General features: G+C 33.4%; 1 protein-coding gene across 1 annotated transcript in view; it reads right to left on the reverse strand.

The window, feature by feature from the left end:
- The window catches only part of Smp_147240 (putative wd40 protein), a gene marked incomplete at its 3' end in the record, with an annotated part of 92,536 nt that overhangs the window by 64,073 nt on the left and 16,326 nt on the right, over positions 1-12,137 (reverse strand). The window lies entirely within an intron of this gene.

Genomic DNA, 12,137 nt, shown 5'->3' on the forward strand with positions numbered 1-12,137 from the left:
CTACATTAATATTAGTTTAAATAAGAACACACAAAACGTTTTGCTCAAAAAACGGGATCATATGAATTTATACTTCGCTATTGAGTTGCATTTATTTTTCAAGAGAAAAAAAAACACTTTGAAAGTTATAGTTGTTTAAATTACTACATTTATACTAATGGAATAAGTAAATAATCGAAGTTTAACGCTCTTCGCCAGTTTCAAACATTTTTTTATGTAGGGGAATGTATAACCGGAAAAAAAAATTTACAGAGTTCCATCGGACAAGATTTGAGTAGAAGAATTCATTGTTAAACAAAGGCTGAATAATTGTCAATTTACGAAACGATGCACAAAAATGAGGTCTGACAGTCAACTCTTAATTGATTGGGTAATGAGTGACCAACAAGCTGAATTCCTCTAATTGACTATGGTTGTGTGTGTTCTTATTCTGTAGGTAAGTGTGTTATTTTATTACATGAAGAACTATCCACATGTCTAGTGATCTTGTCTTTGAGTTCTAATCATTCATGGACATTAAGTCAATAATACGGTCTCTCGAGTAGCAATTACTCGGCAATATCGTATTGCTGTGTTCATTTATCGGTTAGCATTCTATAGATTGATTTTAACAAACGAAAATCTCATCCCATCAAATCATTAAACACCTCTCCATGACAGTTCGTGTACAAATAGCTGAAATAACACTTAAAGACTAAGTACCGATGAATTAAAATGTATGAGTTTTATCAGTAACAGTAATAAAATCCTAAATTACGTTAGAAATCAAAGTTATGTACAAAGCATGTGACCATATAAAAATATGCTTCATTTTAAGTTGCAAAACTTTACTCACCACAAATAGGAGAAAAGAAGTCGGAATAATAAGATAGATAGTAGAGAAAACTAATCATGGAAGATATAAATCAAAGAGGTAGGAATGAAAATAATAAATCAGAAATATGCACTAACATAAAAATTCAAGATTTAGAAAGATGATACAGAATGACAACACGGACAATCGATTTATTAAATAACTAAGTCTGACAACAGCACTGTTTATTTTTTGATGATTACACCAAAATTGAGCAGTGCTTCAAAAGTATTAATAGTCTGCGAAGGAATGAAAGTCGGGTTTTTTTTTTTAATTAGTATCTGTAATCGGAACCAAAATTATACCATACTATACTATCCTTTTCTCGCACCTTCAACCTCTTCAGAAATTTCGTGCAATTGGTAACATTTGAATAAGTCCAAAACAACAACTGAGGCTTAATAATGTGAGCTCATTATATTTCGTAAGATGGGATGTGAAACAATTGATTATTCTGGCTTATCCGCCTTCTTTCTACGTTTTTGGAATTCGATCTCCAAATGATCATACACCTGTTCTTTCACATTATATCTTACCCTAATGTTACATTTCAATACATATATAGTTGTATGCGGCTGATGAGAAACCTCAAAATATAATGAATTCATATTATTCAGCCTCATTTGTTATTTTGTCTTTACTCAGAAAAATAAAACGTAATTATAAACTTTCGACACAATCAACAGTCACCACTGAAATTATTCATAAATAAGTACATACTTATTGTTCAAGCAGTTTGTTGGCATTGATTTCATTAAGAAACATACACTGAAAAAAAATTTACATAAGTGGTTTGTAATTCATATTGTTTTTTTTAAAACAATTTCTGCTTATCAAATTTTTAGGACACTTTTATACCAAACAAAGATAGATAAAGGACAAACACATAGATAGAATAACAAATTGATTTTTAACAAAAACTCTATTTGAAAAGAAAATATAATGACACAAAACCATTGGGTTTGATTTTTTCCAGAATAAAAGTTCGATTATCATTCAGCCGAGTAAATTCACGTGATCTGACCGTAAAATATTATTTTCAGGGTTAAACTTATGTTTATTACAATTTTTTCATGAGATTATTGTGAAATGAAAAAATCAACTGTTTATTGAACTCGTTGACATCACAGTAATATTTTAACAAATTTGAAACGTTACTCTATTCATTTCAGGTTTCTACAACAAGACAGATAACCTTGAGTTTACGCTTGCAAATCACTGCACTTAGTCAATTGTAGCACGGTACTAGATATAAGTACATTTTGTGTCTATTGAGCTACCGGCTCATGTTTTCTTTATTCCTTTCTCTCTTTCAAATACAGTCGTTCACATCAACGTTACTGGTTAAACTCTACGACATTAATTCTTACGGTAAGATGCAAAACTATAGAACGTTACATTAAAACCTATAATTAATTGGTGGATGCATATGTGTATAAAGTTTAACTACATACATTTTTGCACAATATTCTTAGATAAAGTAACTGATCTGTTGCAAAACACTGACTACTTTTTCCATGTAACAAATAACAAAACCAAACGAATTGTTAGCTCAGTGATTAAGGTGTTTGAGTTCTGGCTAATAAATCATAGGTTCGAACTCTATTCCATCTACATTGATTTGCGTATCCGCGTAATATCACTATCTGTTACATCTAGAATGTGACTCTAAGTCAAGTACACGAATTCGTACTTAGTAAATGAATCGAATAGATAAATGCAATAGAAAATCGATGAAATTTTTATGAAACAAAGATTCAAAAATTAATCTTTTCTTAATACAATTTATTTTCGCACAAATACATACGTATATAAGTAAAAAATATGTCGCGTAAACCACTTTACCAAAATATTTCACATAAAATGTATGTGTATTAACAAACTTAAGTGGAAAACAAGAAAAAAGAAGTACTAAAGTCTCAATAAATATTGAACAAAAAATAAGCTTGTTACTTCTTATGTGCTGAATAATAGTAATACTCACACTACTAGCAGTAGTAATAATAATAACAATAATAAACTAACAATGAACTCAGACATACTCGATTGAAGTAAGTCGTTCTAACATTCGTTCATACAAATAACTTTCATAATAAGGTATAGAGTTTGTCATCATGTTACAAAAGTTCTTAAAACTAACACACATAAAGGCGAACACAAGAATGTTGAATTTTGAACAATAAAATATTGGCTCAAATACCATGTGACAATAGAGAAAAAATTATCAAAATAAATAGGAAAAATATAAATACAAGTGAATAGAAATTAATAAAATATACTAACAAAATGTGTAAGATTGAACTCATATTATTTTGGTCGATTTGGAATTGTTATTTGAATTATTCAAAACATGACATGTTTCACAAGGGGTTTATTAATTGGAGATGCTACGAATCTTAGTCATTTTAATTACTGAAGATTTCCATTCTAATTAACTTACCTTCCTCAATAGTGCTTAACTGATGCAAATCCGATTCAATGATATTCAGAGTAACTGATGCAAATCCGATTCAATGATATTCAGAGTAGGTAAATGAATTATATATATATATATATATATATATATATATATGTATTAACGTAACCTGAAAAAGTTTTCACAATTGATGGTTATCAATAGGTATGTCAATTTGTATTGCAAGTGCTTTTTTCAACTGACAGCTGAAATAAACAACCTAGTGTACGTAAATTAAGTCAAACCAAACGGACAAAACTTATTCAGTCTTATTACACAAGAATTCAAGAAACTAATTATGTCAACAATAATAAATATTTTTGTATTTCCAAATAAGTAGAAAATTGTATTCCTGATGTTTCGTGACTTAATGTGAGCCACTTCTTTGGAGTAAGTAACTGGATGTTTACGTAATATTTTATATAAGGACCCTATGTAAAATAAGAGTAAACAGCTCAAATTATTAGACTTCAATAGATATATAAATAGTTGTTATAGAATAAATGGAATTCGGCTAGGAGTTCGCGCGTTTCATCCTATTCAGGATGAGTGTCTTGGATTCCATTGTTAGCCACATTCGATCTATTCTATACGAACTTGTATCACAATGGCTATTTCGAGAAAATCTGCGTAGGATGCACATATACCAACTGAAAGTAATTGAATTTCAGTCAAACTATAAGCGACGGGATAATTCAATTCATTCCAAATTAAATTAAATACAAAGCTAGTTGCTTATTAACTCCGCCTGCAGTCCTACCAGGGGTTACTGCAGGTACCTAGCCCGGATAAATGAGAAGGGTTGGGCATGGGACTAGCGAACCTATCCCGTAGAAAACTAACTCGCTTAGGAAAAGCTAGCCAGAAAAAATTATTCAAACCATTCAAACTCTGTCCTGAGAGTCAGAAGGTCTTCATTTAGAACAGTTATGAAGCCTCATGGTGAAAGCCGAGTTCTTTTGGAAGTTAAGAGGCCGATGCCCCTTCTGACAACCAGATTAAGCATTTATCTAGGTACATGGAATGCTCGTACAATGTGGGAGACCGGGAGAGTCTTCCAAATTGCTGTGGAAATGAGGAAATATAAAATGGGGGTGCTTGGGATCAATTATCGTAAACCACAACGAACAGTGAAAAGCAAGGAAGGCAAAGTAATCACCAACATTGAAGAACAACGAAACAGGTGGGTAGAACACTTCAAAGAACTCTTGATTCGACCAGCTCCACTGAACCCACCCAACATCGAAGCAGAATCCACGGACCTCCCAATCGATATTGGCCCACCAACAATTGAGGAGACAAGCATGGCCATCAGACAAATCAAGAGCGGCAAAGGCACTGAAAGCAGAAACTGCAAAGATACTCCACATTCTCTTCAGTAAGATTTGGGATGAAGAACAAGTACCAACAGACTGGAAAGAAGGAATTCTGATAAGAATGCCAAAGAAAGGCGACCTCAGAAAGTGCGATAACTACAGGAAAATCACTTCTCTCTCAATACCAGGAAACGTCCTCAACAGGGTCTTGTTAGAAAAAATGAAGGACTCCGTAGACGCCCAACTTCCAGATCAACAGGCTGGATTCCGTGAGGATCGATCGTGTACGGACCAAGTAGCTACTCTACGGATCATTGTGGAACAATCAACTGAATGGAATTCATCACTCTACATCGACTTCATTGACTACGAGTAAGCATTTGATAGCGTGGACAGGACAACACTATGGAGGCTTCTTCGACACTACGGCGTACCTGAGAATATAGTCAATATCATACGGAACTCCTATGATGGATTAAACTGCAAAATCGTCCACGGAGGACAACTCACTGACTCGTTAGAAGTAGAGACCGGTGTTAGGCAAGGTTGCTTACTCTCACCCTTTCTCTTACTCCTGGTGATCGACTGGATCATGAAGACGACAACATCTGGAGGGAAGCATGGGATACAATGGACAGCTAGGATGCAGCTGGACGATTTAGACTTCGCAGATGATTTGGCTCTTCTATTACACAATCAGGAGAAGACGACCAGTGTAGCAGCAGCCTCAGCAACAGTAGGTCTCAGTATAAACAAAGGGAAAAGCAAGACTCTCCGATACAATACAGCATGCACTAATCAAATTACACTTGACGGAGAAGCTTTGGAGGATGTGGAAATCTTTACATATCTGGGCAGCATCATTGATGAACACGGTGGATCAGATGCAGATGTGAGGGCGAGGATCGGCAAAGCAAGAGCAGCATATTTACAACTGAAGAACACCTGGAACTCAAAACAATTGTCAACCAACGCCAAAGTCAGAATTTTCAATACAAATGTCAAGAGAGTTCTACTGTATGTAGCGGAAACTTGGAGAACTACGAAAGCCATCATTCAGAAGTTACAGGTGTTTATCAACAGTTGTCTACGCAAAATACTTCGGATCCGTTGGCTAGACACTATCAGCAACAACCTACTGTGGGGGAGAACAAACCAGATTCCAACAGAGGAAGAAATCAAGAAGAAGAGCTGGAAATGTCTAGGACACTCATTGAGGAAATCACCCAACTGTGCCACAAGGCAAGCCCTCACATGTAGTCCTGTAGGCCAAGGGGAAGAGGAAGACCAAAGAACACAGTACACCGAGAAATAGAGACAGATATGTGAAGAATGAACAAAAATTGGATAGAACTAGGAAGGAAGGCTCACGACAGAGTGGATTGGAGAATGCTGGTCGGCGGTCTATGCTTCATTGGGGGTAACAGGTGTAAATAAGTAGTTCCTTATTATCAAGTAAAGCGACAACTCCAGGTAAATAACATATTCTAACTGCCTTTTCTCCATACATTTTTCAATATCACTGGCTACTATAACTACAACTAATTCGGTACTACAAATTACAATCTGACGTTAATCTAATCGGAATTCTATTCGTTAAACGAATAAATCAAATACTATGCAAATAAACATCCCTACGTGTACAGACGTATCTATATGACAGGTATAAATAGTATTAATAAAACTTATCAATTATCCAGTAAATTATTCTATAATCTGTAAGTAAAAACATCTTATTACTAAAATGTTTCTATAATCCTATAGAGAGAAACAATAGAATGATAAGCATATAAATCAAGATGATAATTTCGAAACCAATCAATTAATAAAGAGGCTATATTCACTACAATTATTTAGGCATAAATTTAAAGACAATATTATATAAATTGATTAACTGTTATGCAACTTATACAAACAATTTTTAAATGGACTATCCTAATTTTTCTATCATCTGTAGAGAAAAAGAATATGAATGTTTGCTAGTTAAATACAACTGAATTATTATATTTCATTAACTCCTATTGAGCAATGATTAGAAACAGAAAATCAATTTTTCGAGATTATAAACCGATCAGTGTAAGACTACTATTAAAAACCTGGAAGCACTAGACGACCGTTTCACCCTAGTATGGGACTCGTCAGTAGTAGGCAGCCACGATCGCACACGCGGGACTCGAACCCAGGATCTTAGACCTAAAAAATATTTCCTATCACGATTTTCCGACAGTATACACCAAACTGACTAGATAGGAAATACTATCCACATAATTTTTGTGTAAAATTCCTTTTTTAAAAAAAGAATATATTAGTCAGTCATAAATAACGTAGAACCTGTTAAATGTGTGTATCAGTTCAACTTGTTAAATCTTATCAGCAAATTAAGACAAGATTATTCAGATGCATCTTAGGGCAGTAGAAGCAGAAATAGTATTAATGGTAGTACAAAAGATTAACAATACACAATATGTTTTGAGAAGAAATGAATTGACATTACAAAAAAGAGTGTGATTATAAGAGAAGTAAAAGATTGAATCCCAGAAAGTATCATATGAATTCAACAAGCTAAATACATTTATTGATGTAATTAGTTTCCAGATTGGATCCATCGTAAATTCAAGCAAGATCAGGCACACAGAACAAGATCTAAATTTATGATTTCAATGTAGAATACTTAACTTACGAAAAAATAACATCACGAAGCTCAACTTATAAACAGAAATAAAAAAGGTGTCACAGATTTGCGTATCCGAAACCAAATTATGTATGAGCAATGCTATTTAACATAGTGGATGGGAAATTGTGTTATCAGTAGTGTGAATCACTAATTTTCTTTAAAAAGAAAGTCACACATTCACATTTTAAGATAGATCTATTAAAGAAGCAAATGTTGAATGTATACAAGATTACACAGAGTGGTAAACGGATATCATATGATTTTTAAAAATAGTATACACATGTTAATCATCAATCGACGTAAAATAATCAATTGGAAGATACAACATTAATAAATTATACAAACTAGTATGCCTTTAATTATAAAATACAACACATGGTAAATAATTAACTAATCGTGACCGAGGTTGGAAAACGTGGACCATAAACCATACTGTCTCATCATAATAGAGTAGTTGAAAACCGGAGGTGGGTTTATATGACATTTATTTGTCTAGGAACCTGGATTACATACACATAAATTTTTGTGAACGAAGACTCAGGTGGGGGACAACCAAACTATTTTTTAATACAAAATTAGAGAGTTCTTTGATAAACTGTGAGAACCATACATACAATACTTCATTTGCCAATCCTTCATCAATTGTCTCAAGCTTCGTCGTTCCTTCTTTGCTATTGCAATTACTGTCTGTTCCTGTTCTCTCCGATTCGATCTTCCCAACCTTCTGCTGCCAGGCCTTCCACTTCTGATTGGTGTTATATATTACTTTTGTCGACATAAGTAGCAAATATTACAAAATGGTGCAATCGTTGTAAGGTAGTTTTACAGTACTCTAAACTATTTCCGATATACAACAAATTACAAAATTGTCAGTTTGAACTAGTTGTTAATACATCCATGGTATTGTCATACACTTTTGTACTGATAACCAAAGTCATTCTCATGAGAAAACACACTAATAACACTATTTTTCATCATTTTAATACTCAGTCTAAAAAAACATTCATCACATTGTAAAAGAAATTAGTAACATTTGAACAGAGTAGAATAATTACGAAAAAAATTGAACATTTGGCATGCATATAAATTCTGATAGTTTGTTCTTTCTCACGGTTGTAGCAGTGTAACATGATGGGGGCTTCATTGTCATGATATATATATATATATCAAAGGAAACAACAATTATGTCAATCCAATTTAAGAAATCTCATGGAAAATAATTAGGATTAATTTCAAGAGATGTGATCTGTTCGGATTGTATTGTTCGTAACAATAATTCAGCCAGGATACAAGACAATCATAAGCATAACAATAAGAAACTAACTATATATTGTAGCGGACAGAAAAACCAAGGTTTGAAATAATAAAAAACATTTATTTCTTAAACGTAGTTTTTCTTTCAATCTAACTGACTTTTCACTTTGCAAAAGAAATACGATTTATGCTCAATGCTAACTTAATACGAAAGTAAAACTACTCAGATGCATGTCTGAGAATGAGTATGCACGAATGCATAAATAGAAAGTGAAGACAACAACGACACCCTTATCAATGAGTATTGTCAAAATAAATCAGATATATGTAGTAATTTTAATTGAAATGATTGATTTCTTGGAAGTTTAGAGACTAGTCCCAGCATAAATCGATACCTGTTAAAAAGTTGCCAAGATGGCAGGTGTTACATGATTTGTTTCAGTCAGTTATGGAAAAAGCTCAAAAGACACATACAACCGCTTAGTTGAACACGGAGAATTCAAACTTAGCAGTAGGTGCACATGCTCAGGCTTATGAAAATAGGATCAGCACGCTAATGATGCTATCATCAATCAGTAATATTATCATTAATTGGTGGTGAGATATTTCGTTTGAACTAATAAAATATAAAAAGGACAAATCTATACAAACAAACAAACAGATAAGTATGTCATATTGCAAAACCACAATGTGAAATGTGAAACCATTAGTTTAAAAAAACCAACAGACTTTCTCCAGGTTTTCTGTCTAGTGTGTTATACATGTACAAACTGATCTTTGGAAAAAAAGTATCAGCTATTTATTCATAAAAATTGTACCACAAAAGTATACATTAAAAAATATATCGTATAGATCATATGTTCATGAAAAGAATAATAATTTTGATGCAATTTCGAAGAGTTGAGTAGTATAACGGATTGTACTACGACGAAACGGACGAGAGAGAAAAGTCCCAGAGTTCTAGTGAGAAGTTGGAACCCATGGAGTTCAATTGTGTTGTGTGAAGAAGTTATCCATCAAAGACAGTGGAAGATGGCTGCGCAATATCAAGGATTATTTAAAGTTATAGATTAAAACTGTTGGATCCTGGTTCAGTGGTCTAAAGGTAAAGGGTTCACACATGAGATAGAAAGTTGTGGGTTCGATTCGTGCGTGTGGGGTCATGGATACACATTTCTGGGATATCTCATACGAAAACGAGATGGCCGTTTAGTGTTTTCGGGTTTTCAATGGTGGTCTATCATTGATTGGTTCATGATTTAAGTAAAATTCGACAATCTCCACAACCCTATATTTCTACATTTCACATTTCACACAACATCTATCTCTATTCGTGCATTTTGTTGTATAGAGATAGATCTTATGGTGATGTCGTCCAGAAAGATAAAGAGAAATTCATGAATAAACCATCCAACTTAGATAGCACAACACCAACATCCTCATTCTTAGCTACAATTGCTTCCCCATCATCTCAATAACCTAGATAATGTCTAAGCGATGAACTACCGGATATTAAAGAGGCGGAAAGAATGGAAAAATTATTATTACAGAAAAACTAGAAATTTGCCAAAAAAACATGGATATACAGTTATTTTAAGTCATAAAACCGGTCGGTCATAAATAACTACAGCTAATAGTTGGTAACTTCAAGTGATGTAGCTTAAAAGTAGTCAACGTTGTGAAGATGTATTTATTCGTTACCTTTTGCCAAGTTTTGAACATAATGTACTAATTTATGATTTTCATTCGTCACTCCTATTTGTTTATTTTGCATTTTCATTTTCCAATTTTCAATCGATATCACTATTAATATTTATATGTCCAACTGTTCGATTTTACTATTATTAAATTCCTTTCACTGTGCTAATGTGAAGTATGGCAATTAGAACCAATGAGTTTTGTTTAAAATGACGAATAGGTACTGTTTTATAAGTTAGATGAACCGTACACTTCATCAATAGTTGCGTGTAACATTCTCGAGATATAAAAATGCTACCGCATCTGTAATGCACACAGCCCTGATTTATGCTTGACAACATGGAAGTTTCTTTTGATGTCAACTACCAATCACACATAATTCAGTTTTCACACCGACATGAGGATAAATTTTATCGCGGATTGACAACAGGTGACAGAACCATTGAGAACCACCTGATGCTAATAGGCGATAGAAACTAATTTTTGGATTTTATTGTTCATATCACAGACTGAACTCAGATTGACAACCTTAGGGAATCAGGAAGCCCCGGATGGCTGTTTCGTCCTAGTATAGGATTGCTCAGAGGTGTGCATCCATGATTCCACCTCAGGGAATTTTACTCAGGACATTCAGACATAGCGGCGAGAACTTAACCTTTAGACCACGGAGTTGGCGTCCAAAAGTGTACATGTCCAAATTGAATCAATCAATGATACTGCGCAACCATTTTCTAATCTTATTCGTGGGTAACTGCTTCACTTTGAAAGACAACTGAACTTCACTGATCATAGCTTCTCGTTAGAAATCCGGGAATAAGTCACTAGTAAGTACAAGAGCACATATTTTCGAAATGAATAACTCTTCGTTACAACAGACAAAACTATTAAAACCAGTAGTGATATCTGTGGTTTGCGTATATACTAACTAAAACTATCACATAAAATAATGACAAACAGTTAGTATGATAACATACTATAAAATGAGTGAATACAACTTCAAATGACAAGTAAACCTAATCAGTAGTTAATTTGCTTATCAAGATGAAAAAAGAGACAATCACAATTCCGCCAACATTAAATAATATTGAATTGTATCAAATTATACCCTGAACAAACTCCTCAATTTTACTAATTCTTTCATGATGGAAATTAAGAAAAAACAAAGACAAAAAAAAACAAACGAAATGCACTGAACGAAGTAGGTGGAGTGGGATTTTAAAATTTAACCCAATAGCTTAAAGTTGGATTGTTCATGCAGCAGATCACACTACCCAGAGCCTACATCCACTATCTTTTGTTATGAAATTTATCAAGTAGGACGTGTTATTTAATCCAATTTACTTGAAAAATTTTATTTTGAAGCTAGCCATGTTATCTGATTGACAAACCCTTGGTAAGCAGAACGTGGGTTCTGAACTGGCGATCTGTCCATTTGAAATTTTAAAAATGTCTGGACTAGTGAGACATCTCCAAATAGTTCGTAACTCTACACATCAGCTCTGTTTATTCCGAAACAGAACTAGTCTAAATGGATTTTTTCTTTACTTTTCTTTATTTATACAAATACATATACATTCATTGATTTGTCCATCTAAAACCATTACTATGACAACTAGTTGACGAGGTGAAGTATCATTTTCCCATCTAATATACACCAATTTGACTGTTTTGCATTAGTGATGAACTCCTAATCTAAAGCAGTTTAAACTGAAACAATTAACAAGACTGATTTATGAACTAAAAGATGTGATTAGTAAAAAAACGATTTCAGATATTAACAGAAATCAACATACGATTGATCATATTCAATGTTGACTATATGAGGAATGGATAAGTGTAGAAAACTAATGTGATTCCCTTTTCTTTTAGATTATTTGCCTAAATGAA

This window comes from Schistosoma mansoni, chromosome 2, assembly GCF_000237925.1.
Source record: "Schistosoma mansoni strain Puerto Rico chromosome 2, complete genome".
Taxonomy (NCBI): Eukaryota; Metazoa; Platyhelminthes; class Trematoda; order Strigeidida; family Schistosomatidae; genus Schistosoma; species Schistosoma mansoni.